General features: G+C 37.2%; 1 protein-coding gene across 16 annotated transcripts in view; it reads left to right on the plus strand.

The window, feature by feature from the left end:
- DNAJB9 (DnaJ heat shock protein family (Hsp40) member B9) overlaps positions 1–20,889 on the plus strand; it is a 714,883-nt gene that overhangs the window by 229,813 nt on the left and 464,181 nt on the right. For all 16 annotated transcript variants that reach the window (XR_013829608.1, XR_013829609.1, XR_013829610.1 and 13 more), the window contains one exon: positions 17,149–17,327. The gene's annotated coding sequence lies outside the window, so the exon portion shown is untranslated. The remainder of the gene's footprint in view (positions 1–17,148; positions 17,328–20,889) is intronic.

Raw genomic sequence — 20,889 nt, forward strand, 5'->3', positions numbered from 1 at the left:
ATTTCTAAGACACCTATAATTTGGTTTAATTTCTTTTCTCATTATAGATATTCACTTTTGTAACTAATTTTTAATTCATACTGCTGTGCTTTTTCATAAAGAGGGCTTTCCAAATTGCATAAGCTTCTGGCCTTACAAAGAGGCCAGAATCTGCCTCTTTCTGGGATAAATTCCTTAAGTGAAGTTGCTCAGTCATAGGTCTGCTTATTTTAAATATTGATAATAATAATAATGATGGCTAACACTTGTGTAGAGTTTTTTTGTGTCAGACAGTTCTAATTACTTTGTATATGCTTATGCATATGCTTGTATACATATATTTGTCTAATGCTAAGTATACAATATACTTACATTATAAATAAGTGTTATTATTTCCATTTTTAGTTGAAGAAACTGACAGCATTGTCACAATTTACAGAGACAGATATTTCCACATTGCCTTCTTAAAAATTTTCACCAATTCTTCTAACAAGTATAAATGAAAGTGACTGAATATTGTTGAATATTTTAATTTTTAAAGAAATCTGAGAGTTAAAGCATTTTAATTTACGTTTCTTTTTATAAGAGACGTTGGGCCTATGTTTATTGGCTAGCTATACTTTGTGAATTGTAACTGGCCTTATCTTTAACTCTTTCAGAATCTTAGACGCTTGGAGATGTTCGGTACATGTGAGTCCAGATAGACTCCAGTGGTATTAAACAGGCCACTGGATCAGTTCTCCCACAGCTGGTACACAGACTTCAGGGAATGGCAGGCAATGCAGAGATGCCATGTAGAGATACAATGGCAATCTTCAAAGCTGTGGCAAATGAAACCACTGGGTTAGGCATATTGTTCATCATCTAGACTCATTCTGAGAGCAAAACCATATAAAAGAAGAGCAGGTTGAAAACACCGAGAAGAGTTCTGGAACAATATGGCAGCTGTTTGCATGTGAATAGCAGTTTTTGTATATTAGGCACTTATAGGCTCCAAATTTCAAAATGTGTCTCTCATTGGGAGAAGTAAGAAGCTAAAGGGACCCTAATGAGACCTGAGGATCATAAGAGACCACAAGGTGGGTACAGAGTGTTTAGTGTGGAAATTTTCTCCAGAGCCAGAGTGGCCATCAAGAAAGGGTGACAGCTGAAATCACGAATGATAAATCCAGAGTCCTTTGGAGAAGGGTAGAAGTGACTAGTGAAAACAATGATATTCATTTATAAAGTGTGATTGGTGAGGACCCTTAGAGGACATACCTATCAGTCTGAGGGGACTGAGAAGAGGCCTTGACCTTGAAAAGAGTAACGTAAGAGATCAGTGTAGCCTCACCACGTGGGCACCATGAAGTCCCCTGCTCTTAGAGGCAAATCACTCTGCACCAAATATAGAAGATGAAATAATCCTAGAATGTCCCAAGTAGACACAGGCATTTCCAAACCCTTTGTACAATTCAATGCAATCTGTGTAATTATAAAGAAGCAACATGGAAAACAGTGGTAGCAGAGTTGTAGACACAAAAGTAGCAACAGTAGCAATTAAGGCAGATACTTTTATATATTACAAGTTGGAATTAAATGAATTCAAATAAAAAACTACAGCCCTGACAAAGCTGGAGACAGTTGCTTCAAATACCATTAAAAAAAAAATGAGATAGACTATAATTTATTAACTAAACATAAATAGACAAACACTGCTAAAATCTACACTGTAAGCCAATTGAAATAATGTAATCAGCAAAAGAAGTGTTTTGGAACTCAAAAGTTGATTATGTCAAAGATAACTTACTTTAAGACTGACCCTCTGTTTTACTTGTGGTTAGAAGATAGCAGAAATTTGGCAATAAATGAGACTATACCCTTGTCATTCATAGCCCACTAAGCATCTAGTAAAACGGGTTTCTTTTCCCATATCATTCATTATATTAGTTCTTAATTCATTTATTTCTTTACAAAAATTTCTCTGCAAAAAATCATTCAAGTTAGGAAGTAAGAACATTTTGTGGAACCCTTAAAATTTCTATTTTTTATTTCCTTCCATTGTGTGAGGAGATACAATTGTCTTCTAGGCCTTAAGTCACAAAAGCAGGAGTTATAAACTGACCTTTGAAAGGGTACTGCTTTTCAGATATGAATACTGAGTGTAACCTGAACTTTACATGGGCATTATGAAACATTTCATCTCACCATGTTCACAGCATTCTGGACATCTCCTAATAATGCATCATTTGCTATATGTGTGGCCTGAAAATTCGTGTTAGAATTAAACATAGTCAGTGTCTTAACTTTCTGGCTACCCTATGCTTGTTGCCAAAGAGGTAAGTAAAATACATAAAATGGAAGAAACTCAATTTTTAAAATAATCATCTTAAAATTATTATCATTACAACTATTTCCCACCGTAATATATTTCAACTCTTCCACAATATTACTGAAGAATATTAATATTCTCTACTTAATATCTTACTAGTGGCCTGTACACTCTTAACCATTTTTGCAAATTATCTTCTACACTGAATATTTCATTCTGTATTCTTTCAAAAGTAGCCGTTTACTTATCCCTAATACAATGGTGGATTTCATATAGTTAAAAGATAATTTATTAGAAATCGATTTGGACTTTAAATCGCTTACTATAATTTGACCCATGAAAATGATCTCCACATTTTATTTATTTTTTATTTCTTCATTGAATCTATTCCAATATGGTAAGCAGACAATTCTTTCAGCTGTATTAATATGTATGGCCTTCTCTGGGTAGGTTTAGTTTCTTCAAACTTATGGCAGTAGCTGGCATTAGGAATGGAATAAACAGGTCTGCTTAGCTCTGCAGAAAATAAAATAAAGTGTAATTTTATCAACTTTCTTTTTTAGTTGTCAGCTCTAAATGCAACTCTCATGTTACAAGGTTAGTGCTAGGCTGACATTAAATCATCATCTAGGGCCACACAGAAATATGTTGAATTATGTATTTAAATGTACTCACACATTATCTCCATATAGAATGAAACAAAGTAATCAGATTTCCATTTTATTTCTCTGCCAGAACCTACAGTATTATTTTGCACTCGCTGGAGGGAATTTGGCAATGTGTTATTCTCCTCAGGCCTGTTTTCACATGATAGCAATTCGACTGAAGTGCAGTGTAAAAGTATTTATTAAAAGCTATTCCCCTCTGGCACTTAGAAAAGAAAGACAATAGGAGTATGCTGTTTTGCTCTCTGGGAAAGGTTCACATTTTGTGAGTTGATGAAAAAGTTCTGTGTATCACACCCTTAAATAAATATCTGTGCTTGCCCCTGGAGAGAAAAGTAGCAGGAGTTTTCAAAAGTTCTTAAGACGCTTAAAAATACAATGCCCAGCACCTTAGAACAAGGATGAAGACAGTTTAGTTGTCCAGTCTTGCCCATTCCTTTCATATGCTAACCTCTGTTCTCTCCACCTGAAGGCTTAGTCCATTTCTTTGACCAGTCATCATTTCCCATCACTACTTCCCAACATCTAAGACCATCGTGATTTTTAGATGTGTTTACAGTCTCTGCTCAGTAACCTTTGGAATGCAGAATTAGTCTTGTTGACAGAATCAAATACCAAGGATGCCTGCTGCAAGCCATGGGTACATATATGTCCAGTGAGTTGCAGTTTTTCCCCCATGGAATTGTTCAGGTCACCTGATTGGTCTTTGGCTTCTGTTTCTCTGGCTAGGTCTTCCCTGAGTCCTTGCCATGTCCTTCTGACAGGAAGAATCCACTCAGCTCTCTGTCCCCTGACTACTGAAGGTACTCTTGGAATCTGCTCAACTTCAACCAACATGTGCTCTGAATTTCTGCTGCAATACTCCATTTGTTGGCTTGGACTGCAGTGCCTGCCTGCATCAAGTGTGAGTCTACCTAGCACTGGCATGTTGAACATCAGACCAAGAGTCATCTTCAGTAGCCAGTGCTACACCTGGGTTGGTGGCTTTCAAATCCACTACCTATTCTTTTCTGTCCTGGTTTCTTCCTCCTCACAACCAGCTAGCACCTCTTTGGTCCTCAAATGCCTCTTAGCTGAGCCTACCCTGTGGCTGCCTGAGTTCTTGATAAATGATTCATGCTTGGAGATGCATCCATTTTGCGGTGGTTTAACATCCTTGATGGGTTAGTGTTTCAGTATCTACTGAAACTGAAAAAACTCTCATTTGTCATGTTTTAAAACGAATAATTATTGATCTCTCTTCTGTCAAGAGATTTTGCTTTCTTTCCATTTTTTAAAAAGTGGCAAATTTAAACAGTGAAGGAAGACTTTATTCAAGGCTGTTGCAATAGGGGAGAGAGACCAGAACTCAGTTTTAGCTCAGCTCCACTAAAAGCAAAGGGTGTGAGGGTTTTTAAACACTGAGGTGAGTGGAAGAACGCAGGCCATCTGTGTTTGTTAATTGGGCTTTACCCAAAGGAAAAGTAAACTTTCTGTGTCTTTGTGACAGGAGGCAGTTTTAAAACTTGGAGCAAGTTTGGCACACTACGGTTAGTCTCCTACTTTCCCACAGAAACAGGAAGATGGGGCACTGTTTCCCCTGATGTTTACACTTCAAAGAGATGGCTCCCAGGCCCTTGAGAAAGAGATCCCTGCATTTAAAACCATTAAGAGCCTTTTCAAAATATTTACATACATTTCAGTGGGGCAGGGAAAGAATTTACAATGAAAAGTTTTCTAAAGTAAATGCTGTAAGAAAAGGAGGTCAGGAAGAAACCTATCTAAAGTTTAGTTGAGCTGAGGAGACCACTAAGGTAGTCTAGTTGGCTTCCTTCCCTCCCCTCTCCCACCCCCCCTCCTCTCCTCCCCTCTGCTCCCTTTCCTTCTTTCCTTCCTCTTTCTGTTTTTTCTTTTTCTGTTCTTAGCCCTTGTCTATTACCTCCTTCCCCCCCCCCTGCCCCCCACCAAGGGGGTATTTATTTAACATTTAATGATAAGTTTATTTTATTTTAACTTTCTCCTATCTTTACCTTGTGACTTTTCAAAGTTGTTTGTGTATTACATTAACAGTGCAAAAGAAGTGTGAAAAATATTTTACACATCCTCAGCTTGCTTGTTCATCACAATAATAATTTTCATGTCATGTTTTAGGAAAATAGTTATTTCTTATCATGGACAAACTTTATAGATGTGGATGTATCACAAAACTATCTTCTCAGAGAAAATCACCCAGACTTGTGGATTTCTTGGACCTTACACTTCTTATACTATCTCACTTTGAGAACCATTTCTGTAGAGCAAAACATATTTTTTGTTAAATATATAGTTATTTAAAACAGCTAAAACATACATGTGTTCAGTTACTTATTTGTCCCTCATTTGTCCGCTCATCGGACAGGAACTGATCATCCACTACTCTTCATTAGGCTTCTTCTATAACTTGACCTTTATCCCACATTCTTTGTTGTTGTTGTTGTTTTCTTTTGAAACATCTCTTGTCCTAAGGGAGCTTTGCATGTCCTGGTTGTTTCACAGCCCTGCAGCTTTACTGCCTTCCTTTGTGTAACTGGAACTCCATTTTCAGGTAGTCCTTTCATTTTTATGCAGGTTTCCTAGATCTAGGAATGCTTTCAAATTATGCCCAATTAAATACTGTATATTAGATTTACTTTGTTAAAGTTGTCTTTCATTTTTATTTTGTAGAACATCAGTTCACTTATTGTAATTTTTTGTCTGATTCTGTAAAATTTTTTCATTGCTTATTAGGTAGAAAACTCCCTGCATTTCTCCATGTTTTCAAGCTGTGAACTCTATAATATGAGCTACGAATTGGCAAATTTGCCACATTTTAAAATTTCTAATCTATAACCTGTCAAATTAATTTTTTTCACTAATTCTCAGTTTTCAGAGAAATTGTTTTCTCCATGTTAATATATGTTATGTGAATATACTTGAATATAATATTCCTTATATGAATTTACTATTCATTTTATGACTATGCTATTCCTTAAATACTGATTAATGAGTGCTAGGAAATATGAAAAATGTTGCTAAAGACATACCTAATTAGTGAACCAGTTTTATGAATATCTTTGTGAAGGCATCCAACTTTAAATTGCATGCTTTCAACGCCGATGTACCAAGCACTGTTTCTGGTAATAGGAATACAGGAGTGAATCAAAGAAGAAAGTTTTTGCCTTGTAGAGCTTACTCTGTGTACCTTTTGGAGTGAAGTAGACAATACACCAATAACAAATTGTGTAGTATCTTTCTCATTCTTTCTGAAAACATTTTGTGTATGACTTACTTTTTTAGATCTTGCCTGAAATCTTAAGTGATGAAAAATATGAAATAATTGAAACCTGTAATGGGAAGGAAACTAGAACTTTATGAAATCCTCATGGAGTGCATCATCTATTGGGGTCATCAAAGAATGACATTTTCTAGAAGTCAGTTGCATTCTTTGACCACTAAGGATGTTTTATTTCTGATGAATGACCGCATGAATAACTAGTTATTAAGTTCATTCACATTAGAACTACTTCATGCATTTAATTGAAAAAGTGAAGCTGGAAGGAATTACTTTTTAAACAAAAGAACATATTATTAGATAATGTTAATTCTGTGTGAGTATAGCTACCAGTTGCCTCATACTGTAGCATTTATTACTCTTGTCATACTTATTTCTTTTATTTCCTTCTGGATATTCTGACTTTTCTCCTTGAACCCCTTTCAGCCTTCTGATGTTTCATCTAATTTCTAAGTTCTGTTATATTATTATTTTCTTCCCTTCATATTTGCTTCTGAGGCTTAGTTCCTGTGTTTTCTTTTGATGTAAAGAATAATAATAGGCTGTCGGTTGAATATTTTTCAGGCTTATTAATATTTATTATGCCTTTTGTTACCACTTTTTTTAGTTGTTCCTTAGAATTTACTTTTGTAGCTGCCTTCTAGCAGGCATAGAAAGAGATGGCATAGTTACCCAGGCTTTAAAGTGAGGACAAGTGGATGGGAGAAAAACAGCAATAAAAATATTACTAGATAGGATCATTACATTTTTTCATAATTTATTCCTATTACTCTACAATATCAAGACTATTAAAAGCCATGTTAAAGTGAAAAAAAGATTTAAAGATAATCCTAAATTATCAGAAATAACATTAAGAGAAACAGATCTTTATAGTGAGGATTGACTCAGAACATGGCATTGTTATTTGAAGGAGATTGTCAAGGAAGAGAGCAACATCCTTTGAGAACAAGGGGAGATTAAAGAGCAAGCTTGGCCCAGAGGAGGGAAATATTAGGGACTAATGTCACTCATCAGTTGATGTAGGACACTACAAGTGTGCTTCAGGTTTCTTGAAAATAGTTACTGTAAAAAATTAGATAATAAATGATAAATGTGAGGAAGGCATACATCCAAGATGACATTACTGAGAAAAATCATTCTGACATCACTCTATAGATATTTGTTTAGATAGAACAAATAATATCGATAGATGGAGCAGATGTTACTGCTTCTGAAGGAAAATTTCCAAGATACTTTAGTTGGACTTAATGCCTGACTTTGTTTTGAGAAACAGTGATGAAAACTTAGGTTTAACTTAATGTATATTTAAACAAAATTGTCTCATGTTTTCAGATAAAGAAGAAATATCTGAGAAATGTTATATATTTTGCATTTTCTCTCAATATTCTTTGATTTAGTCACTCATCCATTCATTCAGTCATTTGTTGTGTCCCTATTATGTGCCAGACACTGAAAGAAATGACTCAAGACTAAGACATTGACAAAACAGTAGTAAGCCTAAAGAACTTACTCTAGAATGAATTGGGATTTTCTAAATGGCAAAGTATTTAGTAATATTCTAGAGCTAAGTTATTTTAAGAAAACCTCGTCTAAATGTTTAGTAAAGGAAATGATATTAGTGTCGACATTTAATCATATGCTGCTTTGATGATTATCTTTATAATCCCTATATGCTCTGTTCAGTTAAGCTGTAGACTCCTTAACAATAAGAATCATGTTATATACTTTGTAAAAAAAATACGTGGTACACTTTCTGGGATGCAGTAAAGGTCAACATCTGTTTTAAGTAAACAAGTCCAAGCTCTGGACATATATCTGGTTAGCAAACAAGTTGTCACTTAGTCCTTTTCAACAGGTATAGCAATTGTTGATTTGCCTTTTTCCCAGAAACATCACTGAAATTTTATAGAACGTAAATGTATCCTTAATTCTGTAGAAGCCTTCTGTACTCTAACCCACAAACAGGGTGAAAGCACTGCAATTTAAAAAGAAAACACACTATAAGAATTATCTTAATAGTTAAATCAAAGTCTTGATCTTACGTCTTTAAATCACTGTAGGCAAGAGTATAATAAAGTTAAAGGGGACTAGATTGAAGAGTTTAAAACTATAAACTTTAACCCAAAGACTTAGGGAGAATAAAATACTAAAAACAAGTATGTATTTTTAAGTATATTTAAGGATACAAATATTTTCCGTATTATCTCCAGATTTCACAACTCCTCACTGATTTTCTCCTAATGTTAATTTATGGAGACAAAATGTAAATGGCTTTAAAAATAACAAGATTTTAAAGATGATAATAAAATATTCTCATGTTTGCTCCAGTACAGAGATATTTTTGCTGATAAAAGGGGTGATTTACCGTGAGATGATTTTCAGTCTTTGTTAATTTATAGAATAAATGATATGACTTTTACAGTCTTTCAGACTTTCATTTATCCGCCCAAGAAGCTAATGAAAGTTTGCCTAAACTCTCCCATATTAAATGGACAGATTTAAACTTTTCTCATGTTAATATAAATTAGATGACTTTTGTCCTTGCCTGAAGTGACAGTGTCAATGTCTGAAGCTTACATCTTTCCTGACTATCAGCTAATTAGAATGCAGGACAGCTTTAAAGGTCTCATCTCTAATCTGTCATTCCAGATTACATCCACTGTTAGCACTCCTGTCAGTCACCACAGGGCCCCCAAACCTATGATAAGCATGATTTCCATGAGAATCAACAGTAGGAGGTAAAAAAGCCACCTTTTTATATTTCAGAATTTAAAGTAAATCTGATAATCTTACTCCTGTAAAGTCCTCAATCCATGGCTGCTGAACAGATACTATCTTCCTTAGAACCGAAAGATTGTCAGAGAAGCACTCTTACTGTTTCTTGTTTACGTAAAGTGCAGAACTAGGGATTGTGTGTTTTGGAGAGAAGTAGTTTTTTTATTAGGGATTTCTCCTGAGTCCTGAGAATATATTGACTTTATTTATGGCCCTCCTATCTAGCTCTTGACTCTACCTCTCTCATCCTGACTTTTCCAAGTCCTCATCAGAAGGGCAAGTGACACAAGACAAGGTTTCTTCTCTTTCTCTCCATCTCACCCCTACCTTCCCCCATTGACCTCCCTCCAAATTTTATACACTGCACCCTCAGTTTTCCTGATAACCTTGAGCCTTTTCATTGATTTTGTCTACCATCTTCTTATTTAACTGGAATTTATTAGTAAGTCTCGGTCGTTAGTGAAGCTTATTTGAAAAGCTTCCCTCCAAAACTTTGATTGGGACTGCTCATTCTTTCACTTCCCTGTGTCTCAGAAACTAGGGTCAGTATTTTCCAGAGTTTTACTTCCAAAACGTGAACAGAAGCCTATCTGCCCTTCACATTCCCTGGGTTATATCACCTTTCAGTAGTCTCTAGGTCTTTCCTCTTCAGAGGCATTAAAGAATTAATACTTGGCTGTCAGTGTTCCTCTGGACTCAAACTGTCCTCATTCTATGTGATTTAAATGTCTATAGGGAGGACCCACCAAACTCTCCAAACACTCTTCAAACAACATTTACTGCCACTTGATTTCCACCACTCATGACCAGGACAACTCCCTGGGCCCCGTCATCCTCTAACACTGATCTATTTCAGAAAACCGAAATCCTTGAATTCCCACAGCTTTGTTTCTTGCCACGGTTCTGTGCCTTTCGTATCTGCGTTTTGACATCCTCAAGATCTCTAGGTTCTCTGGCTACTCATAATGAGTTTGGTAGAACAGCAGTGGCATTGGCTTCACTTGGGAGCCCCTCCCCAAATTTACTCCACAATTTAACAAGGTCCCCAGGTGCTTCATATGCACATACCAGTTTAAAAAGACCTGCTCTACCACTTACAGATTTTCCTCAGAACAGTATGGTACTGGCATAAAAACAGGCACATAGATCAGTCGAACAGAATCGAAAGCCTAGATAGAAACCCTCACATACATAGTCAACTAATTTTTGAAAGGGTTCCCAAAACACACAAGGGGTACATTACTATGAACTAAACTGTAGTCTTTATTTGGATTTCCCTAGTTTTTACACTACCACCCTTTTTTGTTCCAGGATCCCATCTAGGATATGACATTGCATTTAGTTATATGGTGTTTCCTTAGTTATCCCTGAGATGTGACAGTTTCTCAGTCTTTTTGTTTTGTTTTGGACAGTTTTGAGGGGTACTGCTCAATTATTTTGTGTAGACTATCCCTCAGTTTGGGTTTGTCTGATGTTTTTTCATGATTAGACTAAAGTCTTGGGCTTGAGGGAAGAATACCAATGTTTTATTTATCTTTATATGCTCATTGCTAACCACATACTAGCTAGTTTTCAATACCCATTTACTCAAAGAAAGAAGGCATACAAAGCTGCCAGCACCTTATTTCTTTCCTTGCCAGCTAGGTGCTAGTTATAGGATGCTATTTTCTATTTTATACAAAAATAGACATTTTAACTTCAATTGATTTCCTTTGTTGACTGAAAAGAGAGCGTTGTCCAAGGCTTAGACTATAGAAAAGGGCCTTTGAGTTTCAGAGAATGTTTTAGCAGCTGCTTGTTGAGATGGTCATGTTAACTATACCATCACTAGATAGTTTAGTTCATGACAAGCAGCTATGCAAAGGGAAGTACATATTGTAAGCTCTCCCATGATGGCTCTTTCTGGTGCTCCCACTTCCCTTGCCATGCTATGCTCCAGATTCCTAGTGTTTTCTGTCCTTTACTGACATGCTCCTTAACTACTCTTCTAAACATTTCTCCCTGTGTCCCCACTTTCATCTCCTTCACGAACTCTCTTAACTCCCCAAACTGGAATTTCTTTAACACACTCTATTAGGAGGAAAGTCATTTGCTTTTCTCGCTAATGATTGTATGATACCTTAGAGTTTTAGCAGCAGCACTTTCCTCTACACTCTCATTTGATCCTACTTCAAAGGGCTATTATTATTCCCTTTTTTTTTTTTTATTTTCCGGTACGCTGGCCTCTCACTGTTGCGGCCTCTCCCGTTGCGGAGCACGGGCTCCGGACACACAGGCTCAGCGGCCATGGCTCGCGGGCCCAGCCCCTCCGCGGCATGTGGGATCTTCCCGGACCGGGGCACGAACCCGTGTCCCTTGCATCGGCAGGTGGACTCTCAACCACTGCGCCACCAGGGAAGCCCCTTATTCCCTTTTTTAAATAAGCAAATTGAAATTCACAGAACTTATGATTTCCCTAATATTTCCAAGATACAGTAGAGTTGGGCATAGAATGCTGGCTTGATTTAAAATCTTGTATACTTCTCAACTCAGAGAAACCAGATCCTGATGACATCATCTGAATCCTGGAAAAGTAGTATCTAAATTAAAATTAACTAGGAATACCTCAGTTATAATAGCCAATATTTTTTCAGGAGGTACTTTAAGTCACATTTCTGTTTGCTGAGGAGAAAATTGCAACAAAAATATTCTGATCAGATGTAGCCTTTATAGGTTTTGATTTTGTGGTTGGTCAGTATTCACAAGTGTGGTTTATAAAGTGTCTGAATGGATATGTCGGTGTGCTTAGTGTAGAAGAGAAAAAGACAGAAGCATTGTCATGTATTTCATTGTCTTTGCAACAGAAAAGAATCAACCATGAAATGAAAGTGTTCTTTTTAAAGTGTTGCTGTGTTCATATTTTTCTTGAGTGCTTTGTTTTGTTTTTAAAACCAGCTTAAGAAGTTGAATATAAATATAATGCTTTAGGCATATTAAAAAATACTTTTTTTTAAAACACATACTGATCACCACCGAAATTAAGGCTTTCAGGAACAAGCAATACAAGCCAGTTCCTGACTTTTTCTCCCTCATTGTAACTGACAATATTCCTAGTGGCCCATTTGTGTCTCCGTGAACAGCTGGAGAGGATATTGGTAAGAGTCCCAGCAAAATGGTAGTAAGATTCATAAGGAAAGCCTTTTGATTCCTAAACAGCTTAGCTCACATACAGAATTTCTCACTCTACTCATTACAGCAGAAAGGCTGAATCAATACAGTGGTAGCCTGGTAGATAACCCTAGGGTTTTGGCTAAAAATTGCCCTCAGCATGAGGTCTATATGGCTTGATTAATCTAAGTAATTCAGAAGTAAACCAGCCTCTCTGAAGTTTATTGAGTTTGTTTTGCTTTATTTGTTTTCAGAGGGAGGGGAATTTGCAGCCTAATCTTCAAAGAGAAATATTTTGTTTGATAGAGCTTTTACTCTATACAACAAGAAGTTAACATGTGTTTTTGGATTTTAAATCAATTCTGATATTTTCATAAGCTTAAATTGACTCTAGGAATGTCCATAGGTAACAGGAGGAGGTCAGATTTTGAGTAGCACTGTTGTCCTCCATGACCTCCCTTGTGTAAGTGATCTTCCTGCTTTGGCTACCCAAGCAGTCTTCTCTAAAAGCCTGGCAAGTCATGGTTTTTTGTTGGAACTGATGTTCTTAATTCTCATTCTTTCAAGTCTCACTGCAAAACGAACCCTATGTTCATTTATTTTGTAGAATAGAATTCACAACCGATACAGCCCTTATACTCAAATTCGAACAGGTTTTAAAATAGTATTTGTAGTGAAATACCATAGATGTGAAAGTTCCAAAGTATCATTTTAAAATGCTGCCCATACACATTGATTTTGTAAGAATAAATTAAAATAGGCAATAAAACAAACTAAAATTTCAGTTTTTAATATTCTTAAATGTCATCAACTAAACAAAAATGATTTAAGCACAAATTTAACAAGCAAACTGAATAAATGCTACTAAAAACATGATGTGGTATAGTAGAAAGCCCAGCAGTTTTGAACTCAAATCGATGTCCTTTCAAATACCAGCATTTTTACTTCCTGGCCCTGTTTCCTTCCAGAAATTAAATTTATGTGAATAAGATTTCCTATATGAAAAAATGAAGATGATGATACATATCAGCGAGGTTGTCATGAGATTCAGAATATGTGTAAAATGTGTGACACATCTAAGGACTGAAAAAATGTGATTGTTATTATTACAGTGATTTTTAATACTTTCATTTCATGGTTTTACCTTGTGACTGAAATTGTGTTAATTAACCCTGTTACATATACCATCAAGTGAATTCCTAACACCCTTGCCCATAAATATATTTATAACAATACAAAGAATAGAAACATATCAATAGAATGAAGATTTTTACACTAAAGAATAAGAGCATATGAGCATACTAACAGCAAAATACTTAGTAGGAGTTAAGAAGCCGACAAAATATAATTACACACATTTTCGTGATCTGTCGCAGTCTTTGTCACAAGTGAATTTTTATAGAGAAACTCAGTCTATTTCCATGATAGGTCCCGTGGCAGGCATGGCCTTCCCTGTAGGATACTCCTTCATTCATGTTAATATAAATAGACATTCAAGACAAATCAGTATTTTTTGGTAGTTTGAGTTGATTGCTTTTAATAACTATTTTTAGCCAATTTTTTTCCACTTTTGAAGATAATTTTTTTTTAATAAGAATTGTTTCTGTTTTTGTTTTTTTTTTCTGGCTGCGTGGTGTGGAATGCAGGATCTTAGTTCCCCAGCCAGAGATTGAACCCGTGCCCCTGCAGTGGAAGTGCAGTCTTTACCACTGGACTGCCAAGGAAGTCCCCTTTAATAAGAATTTTGATTGGCTGTCAGTGCATTCCCTTCCAGATGAGTTCGTAGAACACCACACCCACCACACCTGATACAGAGAGCAGTTCTGTATCAGAAGTCAGTGGGATAGCCACCATGAGGGTACCATCATAATGACTACATGAATTTGCCCATAACTATTTATATTTCCTGCAGAGACTTTTGGAATTATTACTCTGGGACACAGAGTGTTAAACTCAGTTAAACTCAGGCAAGGTGATGCCAGCTTTGCTTGGGTTGTAACTTTTGTCTGATGAGTTTTCAGTGGACATGGTGTTAGTAGTGAATCCAAATTTTGGTATGTTTATTTAAAAAGCCCATTCCTATCAAATATTTTTTACCTTTTCTTCAGGTTAATTTTTTTCAGTATTCTTACAATATTTTAAAACTCAATTTCTAAGCCTTTAATTAGCTTTGTGTTTCTCTGAGCCTTTCATGATTTTTGACCCAGAGAACGTCTACTCTGAGGAAATTTAAAAGTCCCTGAACCTAATCTTTGCTCTCTGCCTATCTGTCTTCTCAAGGCTTGTTTTGGGTTCTTCTGGCCCTTTTGCCTTTCACTTCTAAATCAATTTCCTGTACAGGTTTGTGTTTTTTTTGGTTCTTGGAGAGCATTATGTTTGAGTCAAGGTATTACCAGATAAGGCTAAATTCATAGATAACTCAGGTTTCTTGAACATTCAAGGGGATGCAGCAGGCATGAGGAGAGTGGTGGTTGTTCGCCTGTGGGGTTTCTCAGGAAGCACACCTGGTCTGCTGATTTACAGTACTGATCCAGAGCTGGGTACTCCATTCTACAAAGAATTTCACCTTTGCTAAGGGAAAAGGGACCATTTTACTTTTATAAATACAGCTTAAGATAGTACACATAAACTAGTATTTTGTTCTCACAGGGTACTCAAAGGTATGCAGTATTTTTCAGGCTTAATTTGAGAATAGTCAAGGTGGATGATGTATTTAACAGTAAATTCTACACTTTTTCTTATCTACTCTTTTCATTTTACCTCCTCAGAAACCTACAATGTCTTCCTCTTTCTCCATATCATTTTCTGTCTTTCTAATCTCTCTTCCATTACCCCAGAGGCAGCTTCTCAACTCCCTACCTTTGAACATCATTGTTGATTCAAAATTTAAATTTTTTAAAGAAAGTTCTAATACATTTCCATTTGTTTGGGTTACTCCTCTGATGGGCATGCTTAGATTTTTGGAAGGCACAAACCATGTTCTTTTGTACCTTCAAAATATATCCAGAATCCAACCAGCTCTCACTACCTTCATTGCTATCGTCCTAGCCGCCATCATCTCTCTCCTGGATAATTGCAATTACCGTTAATAGGTCCCCTGACTTTTATGATACCTGCCCCATCACTGTCATTCTCTATACAGCAGGCAATATGAACCTTCTAAAAGATAAACCAGATCCCGTTATTCCTCTGCTCACAATCCTCCAATGGTGTTCCATTTCAGTTGAGTAAATGCAAAAGTCCATATAATTGCTTACAATGCCCTTCATCATCTTGCTTCTCTCTGACACCATTTACTACCCCCTCCCATGTTCTCTCCACCTCAGCCACACTGGTCTGTTTATCTTAACCAAGCACATCAGGTGCTGTCCTGCCTTGAAGTCTTTGCATTGCTGTCCCTTCTGCCTAGGTATCTGTAGAACTCATTCCATTACCTCTCCCGGGTTTCTGTACAAATATCAGTGAGGTCTTCCCAGACAACTCTAAGTAAAAAGGACAGCACTCACTGCACTTCCTAGCCCCATCCTTGCTTAATTTTTTCCCCACAAAATTTTCACCAAATGACATACTATATGTTTTCCTTTTTTTCCCCCTTTCTCCCATAGAATGTAAGCTCCATGAGAGCAGGGTTATTTGTTTTGTTCACTGCTATAGCAAAGCACCTCACACGTAGAGGCAGTTGATGAATACCTATTAAATAGATGGATCAATTTGTAGATAAATGCCTATCATGTTAATATTCTAACTAAAAGGCATTGGGTGAGATAGTGTTGGGCAATGAGGAAGAGTCAGACATTTCTTACAAAATTTTTGATTAGTAATGACAGCGAGAGTCACAATTTTTTAAGAATGGACATGTTATGATCTTCTATGTTTAGATGTTTAAAATGTAATGGGTTACATATTTTGATCTTTAGACAATTTCTAAGGACAAGCTTTTTCATCCAAACAACTAGTTACCAAAATAAATGTAGAATCACAAGAACTCTAAGCTGTTTCTCTATTTGTTGTTATTTAGGTCAATTAAAAAATCGTCTCAAATGTGTAGACACCAAGGGGGAAAGTGGCGGGGGGTGGTGGTGGTGGGATGAATTGGGAGATTGGGATTGACATATATACACTAATATGTATAAAATAGATAACTGATAAGAACCTGCTGTAAAAAAAATAAATAAAATTCAAAAATTCAAAAAAAAAAAAAAAAGGTCTCAATAGCATGAATGCTTTAAAAATTTCCAGAGAATGGAAATCAGTTTACTGAAGTATAACTTAACTATTTTCCCAGCTCCTAATAAGAATAAAACATGGGCGTTTGGGGGTCTTTCTAGTCCTAAGTCAGAGGGATTACTTGGGGAAGTAATTGTTGGTCCTGTGAGGTCACTGAGTTTTAAGAACATATCGGGATTGGATACAGTGATGATGATGATAATAAAATAACAATATCTAATAGCTAATACTTATTGAAGCTCACCATGTACAGGCACTGTTCTAAGTGATTGCTTGTATGAATGTACTTGATCTTTACAATAACCCTGTAAATCAGGTATTATTATTTCCATATTACGAATGAAAAAACTCAAGTTTGAAGAGGTTAGATAACTAGCCAAAGTCACACAGAAAACATATATGGCAAAGATGGAATCTGAATGCGTGGATTCAGAGTCCTCTCTTTCTTGACCCCCATGCTATATTGTGCCAATCTCCTACCTGGAGCATAAGTAGAACTCCAAAAAAGTGTGTGTGCATGTTCATGTGTGTGTGTGCGTGCAAGGGAGGGCGTATGCACACTTGCTTGTGCATGTGTGCACGTGTGTATATGAGTTGATAATGGTGATAGTACTCTGTTAATGTTGAAAGTGAAGGTGATACAGCTCTGAAGAGAGTGAAGGTGAGAAAATAAGCACCATTGTTAAGCTTTATGCATGTTACATTATCAGCATAGCAACTTGTACAAGGGAACATTTTCACTTCTTTTTTAATAGATGAGCTATCAGAGGATCAGAGAAACAAGAGCCTCACCCTTGGATAAGGCCTTGTCCAGGCAGTGGCAGCGAGACTGGGAGGAAAAATCTCACCCTGCTCCTCAGGGGTAAAGCTGACAGCTCTCCTGGAGGTATACAGGAAGGCATTCTGGCTTCCGTGCGGAGATCCTCTGTACAAGGTATGTGTGTGTTCCCTTTGTGGTTGGGAAGGGACATCAGCCAAGGGAAGACATTGGGTCAGTCTAGGGCTATGTAGTCTAAGGCTAGAGTTGCCAAGTATTGCATGGGAAATACTTATACTGAAAATTATTTGTTGTTTTTTGAAACTCAGATTTAACTGGGTGGGTGTTCTGTTTTTTGCTCAATCTCCCAACTCTACCTGTGGCATCTAAACCCCTGTCAGAAGTGCTGAGCCAAAAAAAAAAAAAAAGTGCTGAGCAGATCACAAGAGCAGAGAGGGGTACTGCCTTAGACTTCGTGAATCCCCATACAGATTCATCAACTGTTCATTTATTCATACATCATTGACAGAACCATGACTACCTACCAGGGTCAGGCAGCATGCTAGGTTCTGAATGAGACTTGTGAATGTTCACTCCCAGGGTTTACAGTGTCTAGTACAGAGGTTCTCAAATTTTAGCATATATTAAGATCACTTGGGAAGCTTGTTTAAAAAATTCCCTAGAGATTATAACTCTAAGAGTAAAACCCTGGAATTTGTGTTCTTAATGAACACTCCAGGTGATCTTGAGGTAGGTGGTTCCAGGAGCAAACTTTGGTAAGTACTGGTCTAGTAGATGGAAGGAGACTTCATCCAGAAATTACAAGTATTAATAAGAAATACTCCTCAGTCAGACTTATATACTGGTACATTGTGTGATTTGAGTTTCTCTAAGGTATTAATGCAGATTATAGAGTGTTGTATTCTCCACATTACTTTTTTTAAATGAAAGTGTCTTCTGGTAAGATATAACTAAGTGTGCTAGCAAGTGGGAATTGGCTCTTGAAAAGAGAGATTGTCCCCAGATTTCTGATCAGAGCCTCAAGTCAAGTGAAGTATGACATTCTTATAAAGTAGCTTAGACCTCTTGAGCCACAGTCAGTTCTACACCATGGTTATATGTGAAAGCCTTGTTTCTGGAAGGAAAAGTTTCACTGTTTCATCATGTTAAAGCATGTTAAAGCAAGGACCTGTACCTACACTTTTTCAAACCAGTTTTTTATTTCAACATAGTGTTTGTGGTACTGATAGGGTATGTGCAGGCATTTCTGTATTTGTTGTTGAACACCCTGACTGCCGAATCCTCTATACAAAGTCAAGTCAAAGCAGTGAGCATTCTGGGAGGAATACCAACAACACCAAAGCCTTGTTGTTATAAAAACATGAATCAAAAGCTCAGCATCTTGCTGAGACAGCAATTGTCTTAACCTTGCTATACTCTTGAGATGGTAATACGAGGTCTTATCAGTATGGTTGATATGGCTCTCAAAGGAAGGATGAGGGTCAAAAATGGCTGGAATTTATCATGGAGAATATTGCTTTGTGGGATATCCAGCTATAGAATTGTGACTACCTATTAAATCCTCTATGAAGTAAGAAATATATGGTCCACTGCCTGCAGGATAAGAGAAGGGGAAGGAGGTGGAATCAAAAGTGAAATAAAACTGGTCAAATGAGATGAAAGTCTGCTTTCTTAATTTTCAGCCATAGGCATCAGTGTTTGAGATTACCCCTTAGGCAGCTTCTGATTGAGTGGGGATAGTTCCATGACATGGAGGATTAAAGGTTTTCTGGGTGACTGTATTTTAAATGATGAAATCTTTTCAAAGAGATTTTATTTTTGTAATCAAGTCTAGGCTGTGTTCATGTGAAAGCAAGTTATAAGTGACCCAGATGATTAATAGCATTTAAATAAGTATATAGAATAAAGCTACTGTGATCTATAGTTTCTATTTTTTTTTTCAATTTGGGCTTTTTTTTAATGAAGTTCTTTTTTTTTTTTAAGACTTATTATTTATTTATTTATTTGTTTTATTTATTTTTTTGGCTGCGTCGGGTCTCAGTTGCGGCACGCGGGATCTTCGTTGAGGCATGCAGGATCTTCTGTTGCGGCACTCAGGCTCTTCATTGTGGTGCATGGGCTTCTCTCTAGTTGTGGCGTGTGGGTTTTCTCTTCTCTAGTTGTGGCACGTGGGCTCCAGAGCGCGTGGGCTCTGTAGTTTGCGGCACGCAGGCTCTCAAGTTGAGGCATGTGAGCTCAGTAGTTGTGGCGCACAGGCTTAGTTGCCCTGCAGCATGTGAGATCTTAGTTCCCTGACCAGAGATCGAACTTGGGTCGTCTGCATTGTAAGGTGGATTCTTTACCACTGGACCACCAGCGAAGTCCCTCAATTTAAGCTTTATATCTAGAAAGAAGTTTCTTAGAAAATTGTTAGAAAGAAATCAAACCAAGACTGATACCAAGAAGACAGCTTTCTTTAGGAATTGTCATTAGTGTTCAGTTCCAACCTCATGTCCTCCAGGAGGAAGGGCAATATGCAGAGTGTGCAAAAGCCTGGGCTTTGAAGTGAGAAAGACCTGGACATGAATCACAACATTGTCACTTCGAAGTTGTGAGACCTTGAGCGAGTTACTTACCTCTCTGTGCCTTGGTTTTTTTTTTTTTTTTTTTTTTTTGTGGTACACGGGCCTCTCACTGTTGTGGCCTCTCCCGTTGTGGAGCACAGGCTCCGGACGCTCAGGCTCAGCGGCCATGGCTCACGGGCCCAGCCGCTCCGCGGCATGTGGGATCTTCCCGGACTGGGGCAGGAACCCGTGTCCCATGCATTGGCAGGCGGACTCTCAACCACTGCGCCACCAGGGAAGCCCTGTGCCTTGGTTTTATTAGCTATAAAATGCAGCTAAGATCAGTACTTGCTTCATAAAGTCTTTGTGAGGATGAAATGAGATATGTAAAATGCTCTCTACAGTGCCTGGCACATGGTATGTACTCTGTAAATATTAGCAGTGGAGAATTTGAGACTCCCCCCAAAATTGCACCTCTCTTTTCCTACCCAGGTTGTGAATAATTGGGAATTTTAGAAAAAGAAAAGAAACAAGAAAATATCACCTTATTAGTTATAGAGAAAGGTTGGAGAACGCAGTTTAGTTTGAAAGATAAATTGGTCTGCTAAATGTACCCCAGAATTAGTAGACTCACCCTACCTGTTATAGCAGTACCACCTGGGCCAGCCTTCCCAAGGAAAGAGAAAGAAGAGCAGAACATGCTTGTCCCTACAGGAAGCTCTTTTTCAAGAATGGCAGAACTGGATTGAGCATGTCCAGATATTCTTTTCAAAGTAAACAGAGACATCGTTCTATATCACCAGGGCCTGAGTGATTAAAAGGTCAGAAGTGAGGGGATGTGTTAGATAAAAGTTTTCTCCATGAAAGCAAAGACTGAGGAGAAGATGTTCCTGTCTAACATAAAAATGTTATCAACATCATCAATGATTCATTTCCATTATACTTCATTTAATTCAATATTACCTCCTAACTTTATGTTTTCAAATCATACCATAGCTGTATTAGTTTCCAACCACAAACTTAGTAGCTAAGACAATGTAAATTTTTTTTCATACAGTCCGGAGGTCAGAAGTCCATAAACTAAAGTCAGGGTATTGGCATGGCTGATTTTTCTGGAGACTCTGAGGGGAGAATCATTTCTTTGCCTTTTTCAGCTGGTAGAGGACACCTGCTTG

The sequence above is a fragment of the Stenella coeruleoalba genome (assembly GCF_951394435.1).
Source record: "Stenella coeruleoalba genome assembly, chromosome: 9".
Classification (NCBI taxonomy): domain Eukaryota; kingdom Metazoa; phylum Chordata; class Mammalia; order Artiodactyla; family Delphinidae; genus Stenella; species Stenella coeruleoalba.